Consider the following 27,176-nt stretch of genomic DNA (forward strand, 5'->3'; position numbering starts at 1 on the left):
TTCAGGATCTTAATCCATCATCTAAAGAGTAATTCCATTTTCTTAGGATTAAATAGGATAAAACTTATGAAATTTAACTTGAAAGGGTGATAATAATACATGCATAATTTCAATTAGAGTTCCCCCAAAAGTAGACTCTGAGATAAGGATTCATGTACAAATAATTTATCAGGGAGGTGATCCTGGGAAGCACTTGTTGAGGAAGAGGGAAGTGGGACAGAGAAGGGAAAGCATCCCATAAAGATGAGTTCTCAAGTCAGTCACCACTGTAGGGACCTGGGGCTCAATCCCTCCGGGAGCTCTGGGACACTGTGAAGAACAAGGACCTCAGGTTATCCCATCCATGGGGTGAGGGAGGTGGGGTATCTACACACCTGTTCCCATCAGTCAGTGTGGCTGCGGGGTTTGGGGGTTAATTTGCTATCATTTGTAGCCTGTCCTCTACTCATGCTCCAGCAGCCCATGGGAGCCCCTGGGAAGAGAGTTGCAGTTGCTGGCAGGTGAAGTTCTGGAAATGGATGTTTCCAATGGGATGCAGGTGGAGCTCCAACAGCATCTACAATGTTAGTCATCTTTCAAGTTCCATTTCAAGCACCATGCTAAAAATGATCGAAATACATATTTGGAAATATTTCCCCAAATCTCTTTCCTGAATATTATCTCAAGACCTACTTTGTGGGGACAGCTCCAGCTTATACTTGCCTCTGGACTCCTACCACCCCACGGTATGGCCCTTCTTTCTTGTGGGTCTCATCCTCCATGACACCCTCCTCTTGTTCCCCTCCTCCGCCTCCCCCACCCCCGGCCTGTAGCAAGGGAGTGGGAATGCACAGATGCTTGGGAAGGACTTGTTAACTGATGGGAATAATTCCAGGACGCGACTTGGGTCTTAAACTCATATGGATTCCCCTTCCATCCAGAAACTTCACTTTATTTATTTTTTTAAAAGGTTATTTATTGATTTATTCAAGAGAGAATGAGAGAAATAGCATGAGAAGCAGGGGAGGGTCAGAGGGAGAAGCAGACTCCCCGATGATCAGGGAGCCCGATGCAGGGCTTGATCCTGGGCTCCAGGATCATGACCTGAGTCATGCTTAACCAACTCAGTTAACACTTAACCAACTGAGCCACCCAGGCGTCCCCTAGAAACTCCATTTTAGAAGCAGAAGATACCCTTCTGATGAGAATGGGGTCCTTATAGAAAACTCACGGATGATAGCCAAGCTGGATTCCATCTTTTTGTCCCAGTAAAATGCTTAGCGGAACTGCTCACACGGAGCAAAACAGACCGGCTTGAGTTACGTGCCACTCTGAAGCTACCCTCTTGGGACATTCCTGATTTCAAAACACCCTCTTATCTCAGAATCTTCTCTACCCCCAGATGCCAACCACTCCTTGGTCTCTTGGTCTCTGTCTCCTGGGTGCTGGCCCCTGTGCTTGGGTCCAGGGCTCCTTCAGCCTTTGCTAGTTTGGCTAACCATCCAGGTACCTCCTTCGTTCTTCCTAACCCATGTGGGGAACCTTCCAAAGTCGCTTCTCAGCTGGAGAAGGTGACCTCACCAATCAAAGACAACCCACTGGCATAAGACCTGCTGGGATTAAGGGTGACAAGGGTGACATAAGTCCATCCCTGTGAAAGTTTCTGCCTCCCCCCTTCTCTGAGCCTGGCGCCTTGAAGCCAACCTCACTCCTGGGAAACAAATGAGGGACTTGATTTTTTTTTTTTTTTTTTGGTTCACAGAAGGTGAGAGCCTTAGAAAAACTCAAAAACAGTGCCTAGAACAACCCACTGCACGTCCCCCAAAACACCAGTGATGTGCTGGTGGCTTTATTTTTTGATAGCTCGCTCCAGAGACGCCTGCATTTTTTCCCACTCAATTGAGTGACTTTTTGATGGATTTGACTGGTTGTTTTGGCATCGAGGAGGCACAAACTTGAGCCGGGGCTCCACAGAGGCGGTGAAATCAGACATGAATAATAATCATAATAAACCTTCACAACATTTGAAAATTTCCAAAGAGCTTTCCCGTGCCTTTACCTCGTTCCATCCTGAAGTGCCCTGGGACACAGGCAGGGCTGGGAGTATGGTTCCCATTTTCCTCACGGAGGACATGGAGGCCCAGATGTGGGGCCCAGCTTACCCCCCTGACCTGACCAGACCTGGATCCCTTGTCTGGGGCTCTTTCTATGTTGGGGGGAAGAAAGAGAGAGAGAGAGAGAAAAAAACCCTGCCTGGTGGGGTCGACATGGCAAGGGGTTGGGCAAGGCCTCTTCAGAATGTTTGCTTGGAGAGTAGGGCTAGTTAGGACTCAGGGAATCAGATTCCAAGGAGGAAAACACACATCCGGGCACTGGACACCATCTTGGGGCAGGCCCCGAGGAGGTCTGAGCTAGTCCCAGGACTTGCAGGAGACCTAAGACACTGGGTATGTTAACAAGTCCACAGGGCACTTTGCCTGCTCATCTCCTGGGGCTGGTGCCAGGCACAGCTGTGAGGTGAGCACACTCGGCCTTCAGGGCTCCCAGCTCTACCGTGTAAACCTTTCTAATAGTGCTCCCATTGGCCTCCACGCACAATTTTTGCTCCTCTTCCTACCCCCTTACTTCCCCTGGCTTCATTTTCTGGCTTCTCTTTCCCTTGCTCCACTATTTCCAGCCTTCTCAACCTCAGGGAAATTCCCTGCCCTACCTCCCCCTTTCTAGGCTCCAGCTCTGTTCTCTCACGGATCTAACAAACTCCTTACGGGAGAACACCTGTGTGGTCCTCTCTCTCCTCAGGTGAAATGCACTTGTTTTTACAGGAGCCTCCTTGGGACAGCACTCCCCTCTTCTTGCCTTGGTCCAAGCTAATCAGCTTGGGGATGTCTGCTTCCCAGAAGCTGACCTTCCCTTGGAGGTACCAGCCCCTTTGCTGAGGGCATCTCCTTCTTTCTTCCTAATTCATGTGGGGACCTTCCTGTTGCTCCTCAGCTGGAGAAGGTGACCTTGCCAACAGAAGACAACCCACTGGCCTAAGACTGGCTGTGAGTGAGGGGTCAAGGGTAAACCTGGCCTGCTCCAGGAAGGCTATCTTGGCTGCTCCCCTCCACTCTGATCCTGGGCAGCTGAGACCTGGGAAGCTGGCTTGATCAGCCCAGCTCCCCCTAAACCCTTCTACTTCTTTGGAGCTCTCCTTCCTCCTTCCCCCTTCCCTGCCTCTCTCCCCCCTTCCTCTCATCCCTGTCATCACACACGGTGGATTTCCTGTGTCTTTGTGATCACTTCACTGAGATCTTCCAGGGAACTGCTATATCTTTCCCCGAGGTTTCTCAGATCTCAAGGTGGCCAAAGGAAGCTCTAATGAAACTCCAGGCCTCTGTTGGGAAGGGTTTGGGTGAGGTGCTGAGTTTACCTTGGGACTCCTGAAACTTACTAGAGGGAGGGGGCCTCGAGTTTGTGACTGGCCCTGAAGGGACTCCTTTTTCTGTCATTTGCACATATCTTAGGTCTAATTCTTGTCTTGCAGTGGCGAGGAGCCACTCCCGTATCTTGCTGGGTCTTCTTGGGATTGTGTAAATGGGATGCTGTCACGTGTGGGCATAGGAGAAGGGGGGAGAAGGAAGCGGGTGTGGGCAGAGGAGAGGCTGCTGTTCCTGTCTGTGCGCGCCGCCTGGGCCTCTGGGTGCCTCACTTGCTTGGGGCCTGTAGCTCCCTCATGGCCTCCTCTGCTCATGGGCCACAGGCTCTCAGGCTGCAGCCCCCTCCCCTCCCACACACTCAGGGTGCAGGCAGCAGCCGGTGTGAGGTCAGTGCTGGGCGCCCTGCCGGGAAGCGAGGCCCACTATGGACTGACGGAGGACACAGACTCCAGGGCGTCCCTGGGGACATGTCCTTGCCCCTGGGGACCTTGGGGGGTTCTGGGCCCTCCCCACCCCTCCCCACCCCAAATTCCTTCAAAAGGGCCTGACAAAGATGAGGTCTCTCTTCCCCCCAGCCACCCATGCCAAATGTGAATCATATTTCATTTACGGCATTTTCTTTCAGTGAAAAACACATAGTTTGACCAATTAAAGCCTCTGTTGGACTAAGCCCCTGACAGAATTGGGGAGGCAACTGAAAAGGACGTCCTGTTCCTATGGTTTTTCATCTCTCTCCTGTTTTTTTTTTTTTCCTTTTGGTCACGGTTCAGATTTAGAGAGAGGCAATGATGGGAATCAACTATGTCCATTCTGGCCTGTTGGTGGCTGTCAGGATCCAGCTCCCAGCTGTGCAGTCCGGGCCAGCAGCGAGGCCCGGCTCGAGAGGCAAGCATGAACTCTGAGAGGCCCCAGTGGGCCCCTGGAATCTAGAGGGGAAGGAGGGGGGCTGCCTCTGCTGGGGAGAGCCAGCGGGGAGGGGAGCCCCACAGTGAATGTGAAAGGGAGGAACCTACTCTGGGGAATGGGGAAGGCAGGGTGGAGAGGGCAGTGTGGTCAGAGGGCCTCCCACCAGCTGAACCTGGTAGAGTGAGGGGCTGTGAGTAGACACTAAGGAGCAGAGACATAGCAGCCTGCACAGAGCCCCGAAGACTGGCTCCGTGGGTCCGGGAGGTGGGATTGGGGCAAGGGAGGACACACATGGCAGGTGTGAGGCAGTGAAGGTAGTTGATGTGTTAGTTTCTAAGATCTTCTGGAGCCTGTCAGAATCATGGAGCAGGCAAGGCGCGAGTGGGTGTCCTTCATGAGCAGGCGGGGCCAAGCACGGCCTCCCTGCCAAGGGGACTCCATTGGTGTACATGGCATGGGCTGGGGAAGACCAGGGAAAACTGAGCAACAGGAGAGGGGAAGGAAGGAATGGAAATGCCAGGTACATTGCTTGGCAGCTATGTACCTGGCATGGTTATTAGGTAAATCACACATGCTTCATTTCATTCCAGCAAAACCCATTGATTCATTCACTTATTTATTTAATCATCCAACAAACATTTATTGAGAGCTTTCCGTATGTTAGATACCTTTTTAGGCACCGGAGATGAAAGTCAAATGAAACAGGGTCCCGCCCCTCTCTCAACAGCTCACAGTCCAGATGGGAGGGGTCTTCCATCAGGCTGGGTAGTCAAGGGTGGCTTCCTGGAGGAGGTAACATTTGATTTGAGTTTGAAGGTCTTAACTAAAAGAAAAATTAAAGAGTGGTGGTGGGAAGTGGTGGTGGTATTCCATGTGGAAGTAGGAATGTGTGTGCAGGCACAGAGATTTGAAGCATTAACATTTTCAAGGAAGTGTAAATGGTTCCCTGTGACTGAGGCCAAGGCTTGGAGATGGGCTCAGAGGTGTGATGCAGGGATGGAGGGCCTTTTGGAGGTCCAGGAGCTACAATAGGGTCTGAACACAAAAGCTTTGCAATACTTATTTATTATTATTATTTATTGGTGGGCGACATGACAATGCCATTTTATATACTCAATTCTGTCTGTGGGGTCATGCTGGACATAGGGAGTCCCATTGAGGGATGTGGCCATGACTGGGGGTGGTGAGCAGTGGAAAAGCTGGTATTAGGAAGATGGTTTCAGAGATGGAGAGAAGCGGGTGGTTTGGGGGCTTCTGGGGAAGATGGACAGATGGGACAGGATTGGAAGTGGAGGGTGAGATGCTGGCCACATCTTTTGGCTCATGCAGTCACTGCTGTGAGAGCGTGCCATCCATATGTGGAATTCAGTAGAGAAAGACACAGACGTGGTCCCTCTTTTCATGGGAATGCCAGCCCAGGAAGGAAGACAGTGAACAAGAAGTAAACAGAGTGGTTCACGTAAAGAGGGGCAAAAAAGGGGGTTTGGGCATCTGGCTATGCTCTTGGAAAGTTCTGACTAGTGCAGCATCTCTAGGGAGACCACTGAAGCCAGATGGGAGAAGGGGTAGATTTGAGACAGAACAGGGAAAGCAGGACTTGGAGACATTCCTCCTTTCCCAGATGGCAGGGCCACTGAATGTGTATCTCTGGTCACTTTACTGAGAACACTGGTGCAGGAGCAGCATTGCGGGTGTGGACAAGCTGAATTTGGGTGCCTATGGGGCCTCCGTGGGGTGATGTCTAAAGGGTGGTCCAATAAGGAAGTATGGCATTCATTTGAGAGCCCATGGCTGAATAATTGAGGTTGGAGTCCATTCACATATATGTGACAGTTGAGCCCAAGGGACTGGGGGTGGGGTGTCATTCAATAAAAAGAAGGAAGAGAAAAGAATGAGTCATGGAAATAATTGGCTTTTCCTCTTCCCTCTCTCTCTCCTGTTTGATAAAGCAATACAATTTTAATTAACTTTTTGGGAAGATTAAAATCTGCACGTGATGAACATTCAAAAAGTTCAAGAGGGTATACAGTGAATGGGGATTTCCCCTCTTGATCCCTAACAACCCAGTTAGGATCTCTAACAATCCCACCTCTGGAGGCCCTCCAGTTTCTTAATGTATTCTGGAAATATTCTAAGACTGTAATGCAATTTTATAATTGCAACGCCTGTAATGCACATCATATTTACTTTCTATCTTCCTTTTAAAACTTAACTAAATATCTTGGCAATTATTCCTTATCAGCACTAAAAAGCTATCTCATTCTTTTGTACAGCTGCATACTATTCCACCATGAACCTGTTCCCTGATTTAATTAACTATTCCACCATGAACCTGTTCCCTGATTTAATTAACTAGTACCTTTTAAATGAGAATTTTCAGGCTGAGGCTCTATAAACAATACAGCAAAAATATCCTGGAACATACAAACATTATTTAGGGATTAAGTTTGGCTGCATGAAGAGTGAACTCAAACAACAGAGATTTAAGCAATGCAAGGACTTATTTTTTTCTTAAGTTGTGAGAAATCTGGGGTGGGCAAATGCTGGCATTGGTTTAGTGGTGCAATGATATCACAGCAAAGTCTCCATGTTCATTTCCTGTGGTTATAAGGTGGCTGCTCCAGATCCCGCCACCGTATCCCCTTTCCAGGCAGGAGGTGGGAAAGAAGACAACAAAGAGGAGTTGGTTGCGTTGTTGGCTAAGTCTGTTATCCTTTTAAGGGAATTTTCTAGAGGTTTCCAAACATTTTTTTTTTTTTCTTCTTACATCTCATTGGCCAGACCTGTGTCAAGCAACTATCCCTATCTCAAGGGAGGCTGGGAAATATCTTTTAGTTTGGCTCATTGCTCTGCCAACAAAATCAGGTTCTGCTATAAAGAAGGAGAGAATGGGCATGGGGTAGATGTCTGGTAAATTTTATCTCTAGTACAAATTCTTATAAATGGAATTGCTGGATTAAATCCTCCTATGCATTTAAAATTTTGATTATGCCAAATCGCCCTCCAAAGGGTTCCCCCCCCCCAATTGCATCTCTACAATGTGCAAGAGTGCTTATTTCCCTACATCATGGCCCACAGACTGTTGCCAAACTCTTTATGTTTTGCTAATCTGATGGGCAAAAAATGATCTCTCATTGTTTTAATTTGCATTCCTTTTGCTGTGAGTGAGGTAGATCATTGTCTATGTTAAAAATATTGGCATTGAGAGGAGAAGAAAATCCCATAAGGGAGAATGAGAAGCATGGACTGGGGAAGAAGAAAAGCAGGAGAAGCTGGGCTCACAGAAGGGGAGAGAGGAGCTTCAAGGATGGGAGGAGGATGGGTGGAGGGTGGAAGGGACACTACCAGATGTTGCAAAAAGTAAAAATAAGGACAAAAGAATGCCCATTGGGTATGGCAACATAAGGGTCACTTGGGACCCTAGAAGGGACCCCAGCTGGCTTAGCTGGAGTAGAAACCCAGTGAACCCCTTTCCTGCAAAGTATTTCTTAAAAAATTTTTTTAGATGAGTAAATGAATTCAGAGGGGTTAAATAACTTGCTTAAGGCTTACAGAGCTTGTAAGGCGGGGAGCTGGGATTTGAGTCCCTGTTGTTGGACTTCCAGGATCTCTGATTATAACACCCATAGAGGTTGTGGTGGAGAGAGAAGATTTGTTTAGAACTGCTGCCTTAAAGACCTGGAAAGGGCCTTTGAGATTATGGGTCCACTTGCCCCTTTAACTAGTGAGGAAACTGAATACCATTAAAATGAAGAAACATGGCAGAAAATGGGACAGCTTTGTAAGAACCCAGACCCTGCTGGGTTTCAGGGCCTTTTGTGGGATCACTCCTTTCTCCAGCAGGGGCGCTAGTGAGTACCTCGGGTTAAGCAGAACTCCGGAGTCTGTCAGCACCTTAGGCAAAACAACTTCCCTGGGTCCTCCGTGGAGTCCTCAGTCTCTGGGAAGGAAGAGAAATCCAATTTCTTATCTCAAAAACAATCAAGGTATTGCTAAATATCTTGGGTTCTGTCAGTAGCCCTCTGGGAGTGGTCTTGGAGCTTAGAGCAGACCCAGTGCCATTTAGAGAATTATTGTTCCATTCTCTGTCATGGCCCATGCTCTAAATTGCCCCCATCTGACGTCACCAACGTATGTATTACCATCTATTTTGGCTCTCAATAAAGCCAACCAGATAGCCATATATCTAGCTTTTTTGATGATGTAGTTACCTACTCATTGAAAACATTTTTGTAATTGGGCTTAAGATAATTGATTATTATTATAATAAAATATAAGTAATATATATATATAAAATATAATAAAATATTATTACCAAAATAATCCTTGCTCTGGAGTTAATTTAGGGAGGTAATGTGCCCAGCCTCTAAAGACAAATCATGGCCGGCTAAAGCAATCATGGTAACAGGTTCCTTTTCGGCTAGATACTCACTTTCCCAGAAACCCTTGCAACTGGGTGGGGGAGGGGTCTCATGTGACACCGTTCTGGCCAATGAGTATAAGAGGCACGCATGAGAAGAGCGTTAAATCTTCTACCTCCTTGCTTTAAATGTGGAGGTTACGTAGAACAGAGGCAGCCATCTCGCAAAAGCAAGTGGCAACAAGAGATCAGATAGCCAGAGAATGGAGGAGCAGCAAGATTGGTCTTTTATGATTTTGTTATCAACCCTGGACTCCCAACCTTCAGATTTCTTATTATGTTAGATAATGAACTGTCTTTATTGTTTAAGCCACTTTTACTCATGTTGCCAAGTATTTGTAGCTAAAAACATTCCTGTTACACTCTCGGATTTTTTATTTACACAAAACCTCACTCATTATTCAGTTAATTGCATTCTTCACTTAATAGAGCCTGGTGATTTATTTAAATCTACACGCAGGTCTGCCTAAGTGATTTCTTTTTTATAAGCATATAATATTCCATCACAATAAATATACTACAATTTATTGCCCCTTGGTTGAAATCTAGATTGTTTCCAGTTTTCGCTTCAGAGCAGAGCTGTAATGAACATCTTGAACATACATATTGGACCCTTTTGTCAGTATATCCAGAAGTTAAATTGCTGACAGTGGAATTGCTGGATCAAATGCTATGTGAGCTGTGGAATTCAGTGGTATTTCTAAATCATCCTGCAGAAAGGCTCCATTGACATACACACCCACTAACAGTGCCCATGCACGTCTGTTTCCCCAAACTCTCACCAAATACCTGTTGTTCAGTGTTTGCATTCCTGACCCAATCAGTTTTGAAAAGGCATCTTACTGTCTCAATTTGCATTATCTTCTTTATGATGCAGGTGGAGCAGTTTTTCTTATGTATCCCGGACATCTGGGTTCCTTCCTTTGTGACCTCCTCTTTTCACCCATTCCTCCGTTTTTTTTTTCCTGTGGGGTTGTGAGGCCCTTTCTAATTAATACAAATAGTGTTTTTGTGTGACTTCAGAAAATGAGCCTTTGACAAATATGTTGCTAGTTTTATCCCCACTCCCCTGTTGGCTGTTTATCTTTTGACTTTCTTAATGGCATTTTTCAGCCCTCAAGCAATTTTAATTTTTATGTAGTTATATGTATCAATCATTTCCTTAATAGCTTCAGGGTTTTTATCTTACTTAAATAGAAAGGACTTTGCCCTCTAGGATGATAAGTACATTTACTAATTTTTTTTCCTTTTAATACTTGTATGGTTTCTTTTCTACCCTTAAATATTTGCTTCAACTGAATTTTACTTTGCTCTAAGGAGGAAGATAAGGATTTGCTTTATGTTTTTCCAAACAGGCCCTGTGTTGCTAGCTCTGAGGAGCCAGACTTGCATGTGAGGACCTGGGCAAGTCACAGTTATCTTCCTGTTCCCTTCAGATCTAGACAGTCTTAGGTCTTCGGAGGTTTTTTGTGGTTTGTTTAATCTTAATTCCTATTAGTTAACATATGGTGTTATATTAGTTTCAGGTGTATAATATAGTGATGCAACACTTCCACACACCATCCCGTGCTCATTACAAAAAGTGTGTTCCTTAATCCCCACCACCTGTTTTACCCCTTCCCCACCCTCTCCCATCAGTTTGCTCTCTAGCGTTGAGAGTCTGTTTCTTTTTTTCTTTTTAAAAAATTTTTTTTAAATATTTTATTTATTTATTTGACAGACAGAATCATAAGTAGGCAGAGAGAGAGGAAGAAGCAGGCTCCCTGCTGAGCAGAGTGCCTGATGCGGGGCTCGATCCCAGGACCCTGGGATCATGACCTGAGCCGAAGGCAGAGGCCTTAACCCACTGAGCCACACAGGTGCCCCGAGAGTCCGTTTCTTGATGGTCTCTCACTCTCTCTTCCCTTTCCTCATATGTTTTTTTGCTTAAATTCCACAGATGAGTGAAGTCATACGGCATTTGTCTTTCTCTGACTGGACAGTTTTCGGAGGTTTGAAGACACCAGGAAAGAGAACTTTGCAAAGCAGGGGAATGGCACTCTGTGGGAATTTCCAGCACTAGGGGAGGTGAGGTGGGGGAGGAAATTGGGGAGTAGAAGGTCTGTCCCGAATCCATGACCTTCAGGGTGAAGACCGTTTTGAAGGGTCAGCTTCGAGAAGCCTCCTAGTGGGGCCTGGGTGTGAGGGACTCTGAGAGTTTCCTCTTCGGAGAAAGCTGGCTGAAACTGTGAGGAAACAATGATCTCACAGGGTTCCTTTGAAGCTCTCTCTGAGATAGACACACAGCCTTCAATCATTCCCCAGGTGGCCAGAAACAACACTTCCAACTGCATTTTGCTCTTCACTTTCTCTCATTCTCCTGTTCCCCTGGTCAGTTACTCACTGGCCTTAGGCCTCCCCCAGATCCTAGGCTGTGCCAGTCCCACTGGGGACACAACCCACTAAAAACCTCAAGACTCCTGAGCAGGAGTGGAGTAGAGGCAGAAGACCAGAGATCTTGGCCCAAAAGAAATTGCAGTTATCCATACGCGTATATGGTCGGTGCTCTCCACAATTCCCAGGAGCCTAGATTTTGCAGATGAACTTGCTCTGAGATCATTTTTAAGATTCTTTGAGGAGGTTAAAATAAAAGGGTGTGATAATATAAGAGTTGGCAAAGGCATAGAGTGTTTGTGCAATGGGACTGGAAAACCGTCTGGTGGTGTCTATGGAAGCTTCTCATTCCCATACCTTATAAGGCATCGATTAGACTCCTGGGTAGGAGCGCATCAGAAATGAGGACCGATGTTCACTAAAAGATGCGTACTAGAGACAGTGATGGCCACAATGTTGGCAGTAGTCCCAAACTGGAAATAATTCAAATGTCTATTGATAAAACAATGAATACACAAATTGTTGTAGAGTCACACAGTGGAATCCAATTCAGCCACAAAAACTCCCCCAAACATTCGGTATTATATGTATTATGGGCCGACTTGTGCTCCCCTCCCCAAATCCACACATTGAAGTCCTATACTTCAGTACTATGGAGTGTGACTTTATTTGTGTGGCTATATTTGGAGACAGGGTCTTTAAAGAAGCAGTTAAATTACAATGAGGTTATTAGGACAGCCCTTCATCCAATATGACTGGTGTCCTTATAAGAAGATGAAATTAGGACACAGACATGCACAGGGGGAAGGTCATGTGAAGACACGGGGAGAAGACGGAGTTTACTAGCAAGGAGAGAAGCCTCAGATGAAACTGATCCTGCGAACACCTTACTCTTGGACTTCCAGCCTTCAGAACTGTGAGAAAATACATTTCTGTTGTTTAAGGCTCCCGGTCCTTGGTACTTCATTACAGCTGCCCTAGGAAACTAATAAATAGGTGATCATATGAGCACATCTCCTAGATGTTACGTTGAGTGAATGAGATGTCAAGCAAACATACAGTATGATTCCATTTCTATGGGATTTAAGAAGAGGCAAAACTAATTGGTAAACTTCAGGGTGTGAGTATTGACTGGAAAGTGGCAGGAGGGAGCCTTCTGGAAATGTTGGAGCTCTTGGCGTGGGCGATGGTTACGTGGTTATACACCTACATAAAAATTCATCAAGCTGGATACGTAAGACTCTTAAGATTTGCGCACTTTATTATCTGTAGCCTATATCTAATAAAAGAGTAAAACAAAAAAGATTCTTCAGAAGAGACATGAGTATTTTGGGGTCGGCATCACCTCCGTGTGGCTTGGTCCATCTGCCTTTACCAACAAAGTGTTGGGAATGCGGGCCAAGTGAGCACTGTCCAAGTCAGTTCCTTCTGAATTGGAGACAAAAATAACCACATCTCAAGTATGTTCTTTCCTTTTTTTCCAAATGGGAAAAGCACAGGCTTTTTTTCACATTCCCAGCCAGAGGGAATCTTTCTCAAACTTTCCATAGAGATTCTCCTTTGGGCAGACACCAAACATGGACATTTTCCACCAGGGGAAAATATGCCGGGGAGTTATAGGCTGCTGAAAAAAGAGGGTAGGGAAGGAAATGATGGCAGAGCCCCCTCCCCAGCCCAGCCTCTTCCCCGTCCTCTGGGAACCACTCTGCAGTGGCTGTACATTGTCACCTTGAGGGTACTGATCAAAGGGTCTGTGACAATGCTTCCAGAGGACAGGGGTGGGAGAGTGGACTGGGTCAGACAGTGGCCAGGCTCCAGCTCACTCTGAGCATTGGGCCTTTTCTGCCTTGTGGGAAGGTTTTGATTCTCCAACCCCCACACAAATGGAAGGAAGTCGCAGATATTAAAAGAGTATAATGCAACATATAAAATGTGGATGGTGGATGGAGTGTTCCAATTCTGTATGGCTCTGTCCATCTGTCAGACTCTAGAGAAGGAGGAGCCTGGTTTCCTGGCTGCACTGTCTCTTTGTCCTCCCCAGACTCCTCACCCCTACCATTCCTTCCCTATCCAGCCAATTCATTTCCCTCCTCACCATCTTAAGTGCCCAGGGGGATGGGGACAACTCTTTAGGAATCACCATGTAAGGCAGGCACTGTGATAGCATTGCTAGGAAGGTATTTTTCAGGTGAGGATGCCAAGTTGAGGGAAGGGAAGTGACTTGCGTGAGATCACACACCTAAGAGACATCAGAGCCAGAACTTGAATCCTGACCGGCGGGATCCAATGCTTAGGCTCTGGGCACAGGCCTCAGCTGCCTCAGGTCTCCTTTTCTTGAGAAGGACATTCCTGGACTGTTACATTTGATCTTATCTCTCAAGCTAACATTTTTTTTGACAAATAATATTATTTCATTTACATACACAATCTAAAAACAGAACAAATGAATAAAAAAAAATAGAAACAGACTCATAGATAGAGGGAACGACCTGGTGGTTACTGAAATAGGGGAAGAGGACTAAGAGGTACAAACTTCCAGTTGTAAAATAAGTTAAGTGACAGGAATATAACAAAACCAAACCAAAGTTTGATCTAAGAACAAGTTTTTTCTTGGATCTCTGTTTAGTTCCTGTAGTTGGTTTTGTCCTCTTCCCACAGCAGTATCATTCTGCCTTAATTAATGTGTGATACAGAGCAATTTCCCCCAACCTCCTTCTTTTTTTCTATTAACATATATGAACCCATTTTGAGTCCGGTGTTAGTCAGATGAGGATTCTGTAAATGGGCTCGACATCTAGTCATCTTTTGTCTTAGATTCAGGCTTCAAAGGCATTTTCATTACTTACTTATCAAACTAACAGTTTAATGAAATATTTAAAAAATGAAAATACCAAAATCTATGATGAATAAAATATTAAAACATTAATTAAAGACAGGATCAGCATCACTGATTTTTCCTTTTGCTTTAGGCTTGAATATGGCACCGTTATGTCAACTTATTCCTGGGGTCCCCATCCCCAAGACCTTCCCCAATACATGATGGTGCTTTCAAAGCCCAGTCTTGGTTGGACCTCTTCCTCTCCTTTGATCTTTGTTCTCTCTTGTCCTTGGAACTCTCAAATGGATGATCTTGTATGCCCTCAATTTTCATCTCTGTGTGGGGGACTCCAAATTCTTCATGCCCAGCTCTTCATGCCCTATCACTTCCCTTACGTGTGTGTCTTGTGTTTCCATTGACTTGTCAGAATCTCCCACTGAATGCTGCTGACCTCCCCCGAAGTCAACTTGTTCTCAACTGAATTCACCCCTTCCCCCATCCCGTCCTCAGCTCTCCTTTTGACTTTCCTGTCAGTCAGCAGCAGTGACCTTCTTGATCACCTGGCTTCTCCCTCATCATCATTTTTTATACCCAGTCTGCTATCAAGCCTTGTTACTCTTTATTCGCAGACACCTCCTATCACTGCCCTTTCTTCTCCAGTAACCCACACAGACCATACCTTGAACTGACAACTTGCCAGGGGTGGGAAGATACAGAAGTGAGGACAGATGAGCACAATGGTTTGTCTGAGGTGCTCAGCTTTAGCAGGGGCTATAGGGAGGAAGGAGGGGATTCACTTAGAGCTGTGTAGACAGGGCAAGTGGAAGTTGGAAGCAGAACTATGCACCATGTTGTTGAAATGTCTTCTCAGTCTTTTACTGTATACATGAATGTTTTAAACCTACTGTATTACAGGTACTTGCTGGATCTTAGGGAAACAAAGATTGAAAATCAGTTCAGGCTGTGAAAAGCTCACAGCCTGATAGGAAAGACAGACCCACAGATCAACACCACAGGAATATGCTATTTTGGAGACAATGAGGAAGGAATAACCAATTGTGGCTGAAAGGATGGCTGGGAAAGTTGTCCTGAGGAGATGACCTTGAGTTGAACTTCAATGTTAAGTGGAATAAGGGAGATAACTGATGTCATTGGTGATGATGTTGGCCATTGTAAAGGGGAAAAAATGGTCAAGCTCATCAAGGTAATAATGATGTACAAGAAGACTCCATCAGGATGGGTGGAGGTAATGGGGCTGTAGGAGACACCTGACCTTAGTGCCTCTGGGGTAATAATTTAGTCACTGATAGGCATGATCCAAAACCAGTCCAGAGAGCTTCATTGACTGATTTCTGGTGTCCTCTCACACAATCATGGCTTGTGATTCAAGGTATAGTTTATCTGTGCCTTATTCTTCTTGAATGAAGAAGCATTCAGAACCCTGACATCCCCTTGGCTTATAAGCAGAACATGAAGATAATCATTTTTTTCTGGCTAATCACTTACAGGGACTTGCCTGCTCCAGGGTCATAGATATTCTTGCAACTGGCCTTGACTTGATTTTAGTCTGAATAAAAAGTCACTAAGAACCGAGGAAAGGGAATTTTTGCCCTAATGACTAGTTGATCAGCTGGCAAGGATGTTGGACATCTGGTCTCCAGCCCGCCTCTCCCTTGCAGAGCCCTCTGATTCAGCATCTATAGCTCCATATGCCTGGTTGCCAAGGGAGTATCTGGGCTGGGTCTAGAGAGCTTGTGAAAGATCAAAAATGGAGCTGTAATTCCTACACTATTCCATTCTAGAACCCCTGGCCCTGGTGACTGATAATTCCAGAGTGCCTTCCTCACCCCCAAATATCTCTCCCATTAGCCTGTCACATGCTTGAAGTCTTGCCATTACCACATCATTTCCTTTGGCCTAGGTCTTGCCTCTCCAGGCAAGGAGGAACATATCAAGATGTTATCACTCTCAAACATCCCAGTTGCAGAGTTTATAGAACACTTGTCTCCTGGGCCACTGCATTTTAATGGTGGCGAGGAGGGAAGAACTGTTTAAAATCTGGGCCATTTCTCAATGAACAGGACTGGATGAGGATGTGGAGCAGAAGGGTTGATAGCTTTGGGACCTCTGAGACCTGAGGGTGGGGTCTATCAATGATGGGAGGTGGAGGAAATGCCCTAAATTTGGCTTGGGACTTTGGGTTGAGCAAGGTTTAGAAGTGAATGAAAGCAGTAGGTCTCTGTTTGCTTGAAGGCATCAGTTGGGAGACCCTGCGGAGGGGAAGATCAGAGATCCAGTACTGGAGTCCCTGCCTTTCACCTGTGCCCTGCTATCACTTTCCAGAGCTAGTGCTTTGGCAGGTGGGGCCAAATACCATGACATGATTCAGGACAAACATGGCCTGCTAGGGGCAGCCAGTATGTCAGGTGAGCAAGATCTCTCATCCTTGCTCCCTGTAGGGACTTTAAGCTCTCCTGGGTTTGCTCAGGGTCCTCTGGCTTCCTAGCTCCTACCCATAGCTTTTCTTTTCCCAGCATGCTCTTAGTGTGGAGACACAAGGTTGCTTTGCATCCGAGGAGATTGATGCTCAAAAAAAAAAAAAAAAAAAAACCAAAACCAAAAACCTCAGTGGAAACCCAGATGTTTTTTTGGTTTGTAAAATTTTTAGAAAAGCTTTAGCAAGGCCTACATTTTTGTCACTGCAAATGTAGTCTAACTTGCCCCTCCCCCCAATAATCAGCCACATTCTTTAGCTGTGTCTCCACACAAAACACCTTGTCCTGGTCCCCTTTCCAGTGGCAAGAAGCCAGGCCTTGAGACTTCAGAGAACTGAAAATTCTGGGGCTGGATGTTCCCGGGTGCATACCACCTGGCTGAGCCAGCTGTCCTGTTGCAGAGGGTGACATTTATGTTGGAATCTCATAACCATAGGCAATCAGGTTCTAAATTCAGGAAATTCTGAGAACTTACTGGGTAACTCTGAGTTATCTTTTGAAAACATGAAACAGAAATTGGGAACAACATCTCAAGCATTGTGACTCTTAAGACCGAGTCTCCTAACTCTTCAGGCACGCCTGAAGAGATTCATTTCTTGTCCTTCTCCCTTCTCTGCTCTAGGTTGCAGAGAAATGTAGTTCCAGGCTTCCTGGTGCTGGAGCCCACCTTGCAAGAGTAAGTTGGATATTTACACCCTGGGGGCAGCTCTTAACTAATGACTGACAGTTGTGGGGTTATCAATACCCCAGCTCCCCTGTCCCTGATGGAACCTTCTGCAGTACTGATCCAAAGTTACCCTCCTGGCACTTTGGTTGATCTCACACCCTTGCCTGGTCCTGTTCCTACTCCCATTGTCTCAGGCCCTACCAGTACTCACCCTTCCCCCACCATTCACAGGAATTCTCATCACAGGGGAAGACAAAACAGTATCTCTGTCTCATACTCCTTTTTCTAATTTCCCCCAGTTTGAATCAGTTAGGAACCTGACCCATACTGTCATTTGGGCCATGTCTGAGAGCTTTGCCTTCCTGAATTTAGGATAAGTCCGTAGAGGGGATATTACACTCCTTATCTCCCCCTGAGATGCCCATTAGACACCAGAACATCTCTAGAATTACCCTTTGTCAGAGGTGAAAGGCTGTGGAGGTCACTGAGATCAGATGAGGAAACAAAGCCCAGAAAAGCTAAGGGGCATGTTGACTAAATGATACTTTCTCTTTTTCTCCTGACGGAGATGTGAAGGGAGGTATTGTGTCCTCATGATAGTCATTTCTTTGTTTATTGAGTTATCATTGGTAATGCTTTGTGGTACCTGGAGGAGCCCTAGACCTTTGACACAGGTTGTTGGGAACCTTCCTGAAACCGTTTTGCAAGAGAGAGAAACCATGTCCTGTTTCAAGCTATGCTCTCAGCTTATAGAGCTGCGCAGGGAGGTGAGTATAAATGGGGTGAAGTAAATGGGGAATCATAATAGGGTTTGAGGCATGTGGGTAGAGTCCAGGGGGTCCTGAGCGCTTAGCCCACCCTTGCTGAGGAGAGGAGCAGAGAACAGTTCCATGATGAATAAGCCTGAGCTGAATGTTGAAGGCGAATGGGAGTTTCCAAGGTAGAAGAAGGTAATGCCCCCAAATTCAATATTCAACCAACATTAGCTATAAAGATGATACTTTTTTATTTGGAGAGAATTTTGCATAGGGGTATGAGAACAGAGTTTGGGGTCAAGTGGAATTTAAATCCTGGCATTATCACTTCCTTTGTGACCTTGAGCAAGTTCCTTAAACTCTCTGAGCCTGAACATCTTCAGCTGTGAATTGAGATAATAAATCCCACCTCACTGGATGGTCATCCAGTTCAAATGATATGAACAAATGCTTGACTTGTACAAAGCAATGGAGAAGTTATAGGTATGAGGTTTTTAGCTTTTATCACCATCAAATGAATGTTGACGGTTCTCCTACTGTGTTCAAGCATTGAATGAACCTCATCTTCTCCCATGCACCCTCATTTGAGACGACAGAAGATATTATACCCTGGACTAGAGACTCAGAGGGAAGAGATGACCTGCCCACTCTTACCTTAAGTGGGGTTCCCCAAGAAGCAGTCACCAGGTGAGCATGTGAGTATAAGTATAAGTACTTTGGAGGTGATCCCAGGAAACACTGGCCAGGGAGGGGAAAATGAGACAGAGAAGGGAAGTCAGACCATCCAGGAGGCATTTTCAGTATTGTTTCCACCTTGGGCAGAGGGGCTCGGTTCCATGGGAAACTCCTGGAAGGCAGTGTAGAACACATGCCTCAAGGTTACCCCAACCAAGGGGGATGCTGCAAAGTTATCCACCAACTCCAACTGTGGCTGAGAGCCCACCCTGGGGCATCTGGCATGCCCAGCCTGTGGTGCAGACAACACAGCAGACTCTAGTGGCCAGAGAGCAGGTGGGTGCCTGCAGCTGGGTATGGGATATGGCAGTGGCCAGGGCCGGTACCTTCAACAGGACACTAGCCAGGTCTCTTTCCATGGTCTTGTGCCAGGGAACTGAGTGACTGCATGAGTGGAGATGGGTGCTAGAGAGCTAGGAAGGGAGACTGAGAACAGACAGAACAGGACAGGTGCTGCATCGCCCTCTGGCATTTATACTGCCTCAATGAGCAGTCTGGTTTGGTGTTCTGGACCATTTAAGTGCTCTGTTTAAGATGCTCTTCCCTTAATTTGGTGTTTATGATGAACTCTGAGTTGATTTTACCACTGTTGCTTCATCAAGAAGAGAAAAGAAAATATTGAAATAACCCCCACAGCTCTCTGCCTTCAACCCTGATGCACCCGCTCTTAAATTTCCCGTCAGTCCTATCAGATCCGGAGAAAGATTATTAAACATTTCTACTCACAGGCAATTTTCATATGTAAGCACCACATGCATGTTTTCTCTGTCTGGTGCCATGGGTTGTAACCTTAGGAGCAATTTGGATCCAAGGGAGTTATTTGGGAGGTAGTCCCAAGAGTCACTCAGAGGAGTGGAGAGGTGAGACAGGGAAGGGAGGAAACACCCGTGGAGGGCACATTAACGGGTTGGTGGGGGCCCTCAGGAAACTCTGTCTTGCTGGAGACCCTTGTTTGACTATTCCTCGAGAGAGGCGCGAGAGGTGAGGAAGCTGGGGCACTACCCCCAACTGCCCCCTTCACTGGGGGAAGGCTGCAGTTCCTGCGTGCTCTGTGCTCAGAGGAACCCTGCGTAGCCAGATAGTGAGCTCCGGTAGACCTGTAGGCCCAAGCTGCAAGAGATCAAGAGTGGGAGCTCACGGACGACAGAAGGAGACCCTCTCCCAGGAATACACAGGCACTGAAAACTGCTTGATTTCCTCCTAGTGGGGGAATGGCCACCAATGGGAATGACTCTCATCATGCCACTTCCTTACTCAACCAGCTTCCAAGGATCCCTGTCACTACTTCATCCAAGCTAACTTCCCGAATTCTTGCCATTCCAGTGCTGCCTGATAATTCTTTACCCTCCAATCCATAAATAATTATAACCATAACAGAATGCATAATCAAACCTACATTCCTGCTTTCCACACCATGTGTGCAGTGGGAGCTACTGCACATTTGGCTAATGGATTTAATAAATTGTCTTGGGCCTGCCCTGCCAGCACCATACACAGCTAGCTGTACCTTCATTCCCAGCCTTGCCCACCCCCTTCCAAACCTTCTGGGCCTGCCAGCCCACTCCTCTCCTTCTGCCTGCCCAGCTCCTATGCATGACTCAAGGCCAGTTATGGTTGTGCCCTTGTCGGGTCTTCTTCCTCCCTTTGCTCTTCACAGTGCATGTTCAGGGGGTCACTCATCAGGCCAGTGGCTATTGGCCATCTGGCTAAGTGTTGGCTCTTGTGGCAGGTGTGAGCTTTGTCTGCCCAAGGATGGGGCTTGAGTCTCTTCTCCATCCCCATGACATAGCCATGCACGGGGCCAAGTCCTTGCGCAGTCTTCCATGAACACTGGAGGGATGGGTGCTGGAGACATGATTATGGGGACCGTAGTGGATGCTCTTGGCACCCTGCCCACATCCCTGCAGCATTCCTTCTGCACGGTGAACACTGCCATTCCACCCCTGGACTCCTTTTTTTTGGCTGGGGAGCTTGTATGGTCTGTGTGTAGGGCAAGAAGAGGCGATGTATATGCACACACATGCACAATGAGCTACAGAGCAGGAAGGACACAGCACAAGTTGGCAACTTCCTCATCCCCAGGTGAAATGACTTTGAAGGGTGTGCTGTATGCTCCCTCAAGGTCGGACCTACACACAGCCAGCCTCGTTCCCAGCCTTGCTCACAGGAGTAGCCCACAGTGGTGACTTGCTAGGTAACATACTCCCTTTTTGGAGTTGCCTTCTCTTCTTTTTTCAGTTCTCAACTCCCCCATGAGTGTTTCCAGCTGTCACCTCTCCCCGGATTAAACTTGCCCTTGAATTCTTAATTTGTGCATTCAGGGTCACCTAGAGCACGTGGGTGGCCTCAACATGAGAACCAGTGGGTGTAGGGTCCCTGAAGCATACTGAGATTGTTGGGGTTCACTGTGTCTATAATGAGGACTGGGAGACACTGAGTGTTAGGGGCCAGGTAGAGCTGAGGTGCTGCACTTGGAGGTAAGTCTGAGGTCAAGGGAAGGGTCAGGTGGGCGTGGGAAGCAGGGTTTCTAAGTGTAAGCTCTTTGCTAAAGAGGAGAGAGGTTGATGAAGTTGGAGTGACCCTGAAGCTTGGTAAACCCTGAGTATTACCAAAAGATGTGATCTGAATGGAAAGTTTACTACCAAGTAGTTTGGTTACAGAGAGAAAGTGCCATTTTGGCCAGCTGAAACCCACATCTTCCTTCTGAGTCTGAGTGGCTGCTTGGGTACCTTTTGCCAAGGAATCTGCTTACTTTTGTCCTGACACAGTACTTTATCTGTTCCCCGCTGAGGGAAACCTGAGTTAGTGGTTATGACCTACACTTTGGGATCACAGATGGACCCTCCGACTCTATCTCAGACTCCCCTATAGTCCTGGCTTCAGAGAACAGCTCACACTTGCCATAGACTGATTTCTCCCACCCCTGTCATTAGACAAACTTACAAGTCCAATTTCAAATATTGTTCCAGAAACAGATGCTATCAGCTCAAGGAGACCAGCAAAGAGAGAGTGGTTCCCTGAGTGCAGCACTTACCCCCCCCCCCCCAAAAGCTGGAGCTCTGAAGGCACAGATCTCCTACAGGGTAGGGATCTCCTGTGGCCTGAATTCTAGGATATTCTATAATGTGACCTTGGCGATGAGGGCCAAAGGCCTTCATGACTATGTGAATTTCATTTCTCATGCATCCATCTGTTCATCCTGAATCTGGAACACTTTTACCCATTGAAGGAATTAAACAGGACTTGGAAAGAGCTCAGCAAGACCAGCCAAAGACTCAAAGAACATTTGGCTCAAGGAAATTCCAGGAGAGAGAGAGAGATGGTGAAAAAGGAGGCTGGAATCCTGGCAGCCACCTCCCACCCAGATCAAGGAGGGTAGTACAAGCTGCCAAAGAAAAGATCCAGGCCAGGCTGGGAAGCTACCTTCATACATGGGTAAGGATGAGAGAGGCAATGAGACTCCATTCTCCAATAAAGTCCAACACAGAAGCAATTAGTTTTGTTGGGGTTGTTTAAAAAGGACCCTGAGGGTATGCTGAAGAATTTGTTTGGTAGAAAACCTTCTGATTGGGAGAGAAAGGCCTTGGTTTTTATTAATTCCAGTTCTTTCATTAACAGGATAGATAATTTTTCATCTTTCATAAAATTAAAAACTGAACTCTCATTTATTCTGAAAAGTGAATAAAAGTATACTGCTTCTTGATGAATTTTCATGAACTGAATTCACCCATCTAACTGGCACTTTGTTAGAGAAATGGAAGATGATTAGCACCTCCAAAATCCCCACCTGGTGCTCTCTTCCCAGCCACTACTTCCTCGAGGGTAGACACTACCCTGACTTTTAATAACATAATTTTGCCAGTTCTTGAACGTCAGAGCAATAGAATTATTCAGTGCATATTCTTTAGTGTCTCTTTTTCCTTTTAGCATTACATATTTGAAATTTAGCTACATTGTGTGTAACAACAGACCATTCTTTTTTATTGCTGTACAGTATTTCATTTTGTGACTATACTATGGTCTATTCATTCTGCTTTGGATGGATGTATGAATGGTTTCCAGTTTTTAGTTATTATGAATAAAGCTGCTATGGCATTCTTGTGTGTGTCTTGATAGATGTATGTTTGCATTTCCATTGCACATCCCCCAAGGAGTGGGATTGCTGGGTCACAGAGTAGGCATCTACTTAGCATTGTAGATATTACAAGGTAGTTTTTCAAAATACTTTCAGCAATCCTGCTTTCACTAGCAATGTATGAGGTTTCAAATTGCTCTATATTCTTGCTGGTACTTGATACTTTTTGCATTTTTCATCTTCACCATCCTGGTGGTTGTGTAATCATATCACATTATGGTTGTGTAATAATATCACATATGGATATCACATATGTGTAATGATATCACATTATATTTGCATTTTCCTTATGACTAATCGGGCACCTCATACTTGTGTTTATTGACCATTTGGATATCCTCTCTAGTGAAGTGCCCTTTCAGAACAAGCTTATTCAAAACTTTTACCCATTTTTCTGTTGGGTGGTCCGTCATTCTCATATTGACTGCCCACAGTGTCTGTGTGATTTTTGAGCAAACCTCTAACCATCTATAGACCTTTGATTCCTCACATTATTTTTGTTCTTACTGTGGAGTTAACTCCAACCTCTAAGGCTTTGGGGCAAGCACACAATCGTGGACTTTCAAGTGAGCTTATTTCATCTCCATGGTCCCTCTCAGGCATGGGTATGACTCGGGCTGGTCCAGTGAGACACTGTTGAAGGATTTGAGAAGGCAAAACTCTTCTGGGATTACTTGATGTGAGGATGATGTCAGATGATGTTAGGACTGAAGTTGATCTTGTGGTCTTGTTGCCATTGATCCATGAAGACATGAAGGGATGCTCAGAGGGAAGCCAACACCAAGGAGAGAAGAGAATGTAAAGAGAGAGAGAATGAGAGAGGGAGAGGGGGAAAAGAGAGAGTAGATACAGCAATTCTTTTTAGTTTTTCTGTGAGCCAGCATTTTCTTTATCACTTAAAAGGAAGACAATTAGTTTTGTGATTGCTACTGATGCCCTGCCCATGTTATCCCTTTGCCACTCACTATTCCATTTCCCACCCAAAGCTTTCTGCTACAAGTGCTTGAGACTGAGGATGTTTCCTAGTCTTTGGAATCTAATTGTATAGGGCAAGCTGGAATGCTGGGGCTTAGGAGTCTTGGGAGTAATCCTGAACTAATGAGAGGTGACAGTTGGTGAATAAACACTCTAGCATCCTCTCCCTTATGTGGGACACCTAGATGTATTCTATATAATCCCTAAAAATTTGCCAGCAGAAATGAGCTCTCAGCTTTTCACTCTCAGCTTTTCACTGTAGTGACTGGGTCACTGATGCCCACTTCATGGGCTGCCTTCCCTGTCTGGTCTAATTTCCCCACTTTTCTCTTGGGGCTGCCCCAGATCACCTCCTAAATAAACCAGTTGCATGGCAATTCTTGTCTCAGAGTCTGCTTTTGGAAGATTCGAAATGAAGGTAATAAAGGAACTGTACTCTAAGCCAGAATTTCCATGAGTATTATGGAATCCAAGCTAATCTAATGCAATCTGGGTCAGTTTGAGGGTTTTGTATAGAGCTTGAGTAAGTCTCTGAGGGTCTAAATAAGTGTAAAGTCATCTCTGCCTTCAAGAAACCTACCAGTTTGGTAAGAAGATAAGACTCCCAGATAAAACACTGGAAAAAATATATCTCAGAACTCTGATGTTGGCAGGCTTGGGCCCTGCTCTTGGGGCATCTGGTAAATTTGACTAAAATCCCCAATTTTGTGGTTCCTGAGAATCCAGTCCAAAGTTCCTACCCATTTTTCAAGTTCCCAACAATAGACTGGACACAAATCCCATAGCCACAGAAATCTGATCATACACAACAGTTTGATAGTTTGGCAATTTTAGGGAAGATTTGGAAAATTATGAAAGTAATCATGTCTCTCACCTTACAGCTATCTCCTATGTGTGGAGATCATATCTCCTTGAGTACTACCTCCATCCAGAGGACGCTTCTCATTGGATGCTGCCCCCAAGTCATCGGCTCAAGCTTGGTCCTGATTATTTCCTCCCTGGTGGAAAGCCTGCTGGGCTGTCCAACCTTCTCCAGGGCTCTTTGGAAACTGGAATATCTAAAAAACTGAAGTCTAGTTTGATCTTGAAGTTATCTTTGAGCCCCCTCTTTCTCTCATACTTGAAATCCAATATGGTGGCAAAACTTATTGGCTTAACTTCCATGATACATCTAAAATATGAGCACCTCTTACCTTCTCCACTGCCACCATCCTGTCTTGAGCCACTGTTTTCTCTTTTCTTGATCAGTCCAATACCCTTTCCTCATGTCTCATGATTGCCAACCTCGTTTTCCTTACTAGTAGCCGATATATCTTTCTGAAATTATAGATCACATCAGTATATAAACTCTTAGCTCAAAACCCACCAAAGGCTCCTCATCTCATTCAGAGTAAAATATGGAGTCTTTCCTTGATACACAAGGGAGGGGTTGGCCTTCATCGCCACTTTGACCTGAACTTCTATTGTACTCTTTGCCCACTCTGATCCAGCCAAACTCCCCTACTGCTGTTTTCTGAACCTGCCAAAGAAGGTCACAACTCAAGCCTTTTGCATTTGCTCTTCCCTCAGCCTAGAACGTTTTTCATTAGGTTTCAGCATGAGTCATTCCTCATTTATTTGGAATATTTACTCAGAGTGACCTTCCTTGACCATTCATATAAAATATCACCCCCTATTGGCACTCTCTTATTCTGTTTTATTCATCCACTTGATATAGTAATTACATATAAACTTAAAATTATTGATTTATTTTTTTGTCTCTATCAGTATATAAACTTCTTGAGGTAGAGGAATTTGTTGTTGTTGAATACTGTAATCTTGGTGCCAAACACAGAATATTTGTTGATGAATGAATGAATTTCAACCTTGAGAAAGTGTGGAGCTCCAGGGTTGCTCCTGAACTTTGATTGAACCCAGTGCTCAACTGTAGAATTGATTACAGAGATAATGCAATAATATAACAGAGATGATGATGGTAAGACTCATTGCTTGGTCTGAGAGCACAAGACCATGTCTCTTTTGTATTTAAATTAAACCTTCATCTTTAGCTACCCAGATTAGTGGTAGTCCAGTATTTTTCTTTGGGTTGAATTACACTATGATATTTACATAGTTTCATGGAAACCCTTCTGCTTCTAGAATCCCTACAGATAGAATTGAGGAATCAGATTCATTTTTCCTGATGCCCTCAACAATTCACTCTTCCTGAAGCAAGACTTTGTTAGACAGACACTCTGATGAAGGGGGGGAGATCATGATTCTTCCTTCTGTGGACAATGGTAATCACATTTTGACTTCCCTTTCTTCTTCAGTGTCAAATGTGGGGCTCCAGCATCTTAGTTCCAGGAGAAGAAGAGTAGGCTATATCTACTGCTGGGATGGGCATTGGAGGGAGCCCAGACCCTGTAGCAGGGATGTGGAAGTTAGCTGTGATGTGTGGGCTGGGAGAAGTGTAGGCTGGACCTCTTGTTTCATACCTTCTTGATCAGGCAGCAGGTTGGTCAAAGCAGTCAAGGCAGATGGCTGTTGAACTTATTTATAAATATCTGAAGAACAGAAACTTTCTTGCAAGGATACTTTCTTCTCAGACTAGGGAAAGCTGTGTCAGTTCCAGGAACCTCTGGGCTCATCTTCTCTGAGGATATCACACCCATGACTGTGATGTCACTTCCTCCGTCTCCCATGACAGTGTTCCCCTGTCACAATGGGAACACTTGCTCTGTTGGCCTGCAGTGACCTTCAGATCCTCACGACCTCTCCTGGGGTCCAGCTGCTTGACAGCAAGTGCATGGGTTAAAGATGTGTATTTTTCATCCCAGTGCTCAATTGTAGAATTGACTTCCCAGTCCAGAGTTTGACTAGGCTGGTTGCCAGCATGATGACCTCTGAAGGGACTTTTAGCAGTATTTACAAACACTGGGTATAATTTCACCTTACTTTAGAGACCAACCTCTGCATTAGATGTAATCCCACTGTGGGCATGGCAGATTTATAAAACACTTCCCAGCAACTCACTTACCTGGGAAGATGTGGTTTGTTTGTAATCGCTCTGCTGTTGTCACATATGAACCCCCACTCAACCAGTCATGGTTGAAGGGGCTGGTTCCTCCCCTACTCCCATTCTAGAACTTACTATGATATAATACTTTAGCCAGCTCCTTTAACTAATGCCTGGGATCTTTGGGATAAAATTGCTTCTACCCTCAGCCACCCCACCTCTTCTCCCTTAGATAGACTGGGGTGTAGGGGCAAGGAGCTCATGAACCTTTGTAATCCTGGAGAAGAAGATTCTGGGTCTGCATGAGGTCTTTCTATGGCCCTCTGGCTCCTCTGCCCCTGTTTATTTCTTCCCCCGCTGACACTTGGGTTGAGGTTTGTTACAGGACAGCTCAGTCTTGCCTCTGCCTTTCATCCGACCCTTTGTCCTTGGCTAAGGGACTGGACTCAGCGTGGGGACACCCTCATCCCTGCCAAAGCTCACCTGTGCGGGCTGGGTCCC

General features: G+C 45.6%; 1 long non-coding RNA gene across 1 annotated transcript; it reads right to left on the reverse strand.

Annotated features, from left to right (window-relative positions):
• Positions 1 to 4,926: 4,926 nt before the first annotated feature.
• On the reverse strand, positions 4,927 to 26,286 carry LOC116595212. Its single transcript, XR_004287566.1, has 4 exons — positions 26,155 to 26,286; positions 24,871 to 24,994; positions 18,487 to 18,570; positions 4,927 to 5,087 (listed from the first exon to the last, which is right to left on the reverse strand). It is a non-coding gene; the product is annotated as an uncharacterized LOC116595212 (long non-coding RNA).
• Between the last annotated feature and the right edge of the window lie 890 nt (positions 26,287 to 27,176).

The sequence above is a fragment of the Mustela erminea genome, chromosome 7 (assembly GCF_009829155.1).
Source record: "Mustela erminea isolate mMusErm1 chromosome 7, mMusErm1.Pri, whole genome shotgun sequence".
Lineage (NCBI taxonomy): Eukaryota > Metazoa > Chordata > Mammalia > Carnivora > Mustelidae > Mustela > Mustela erminea.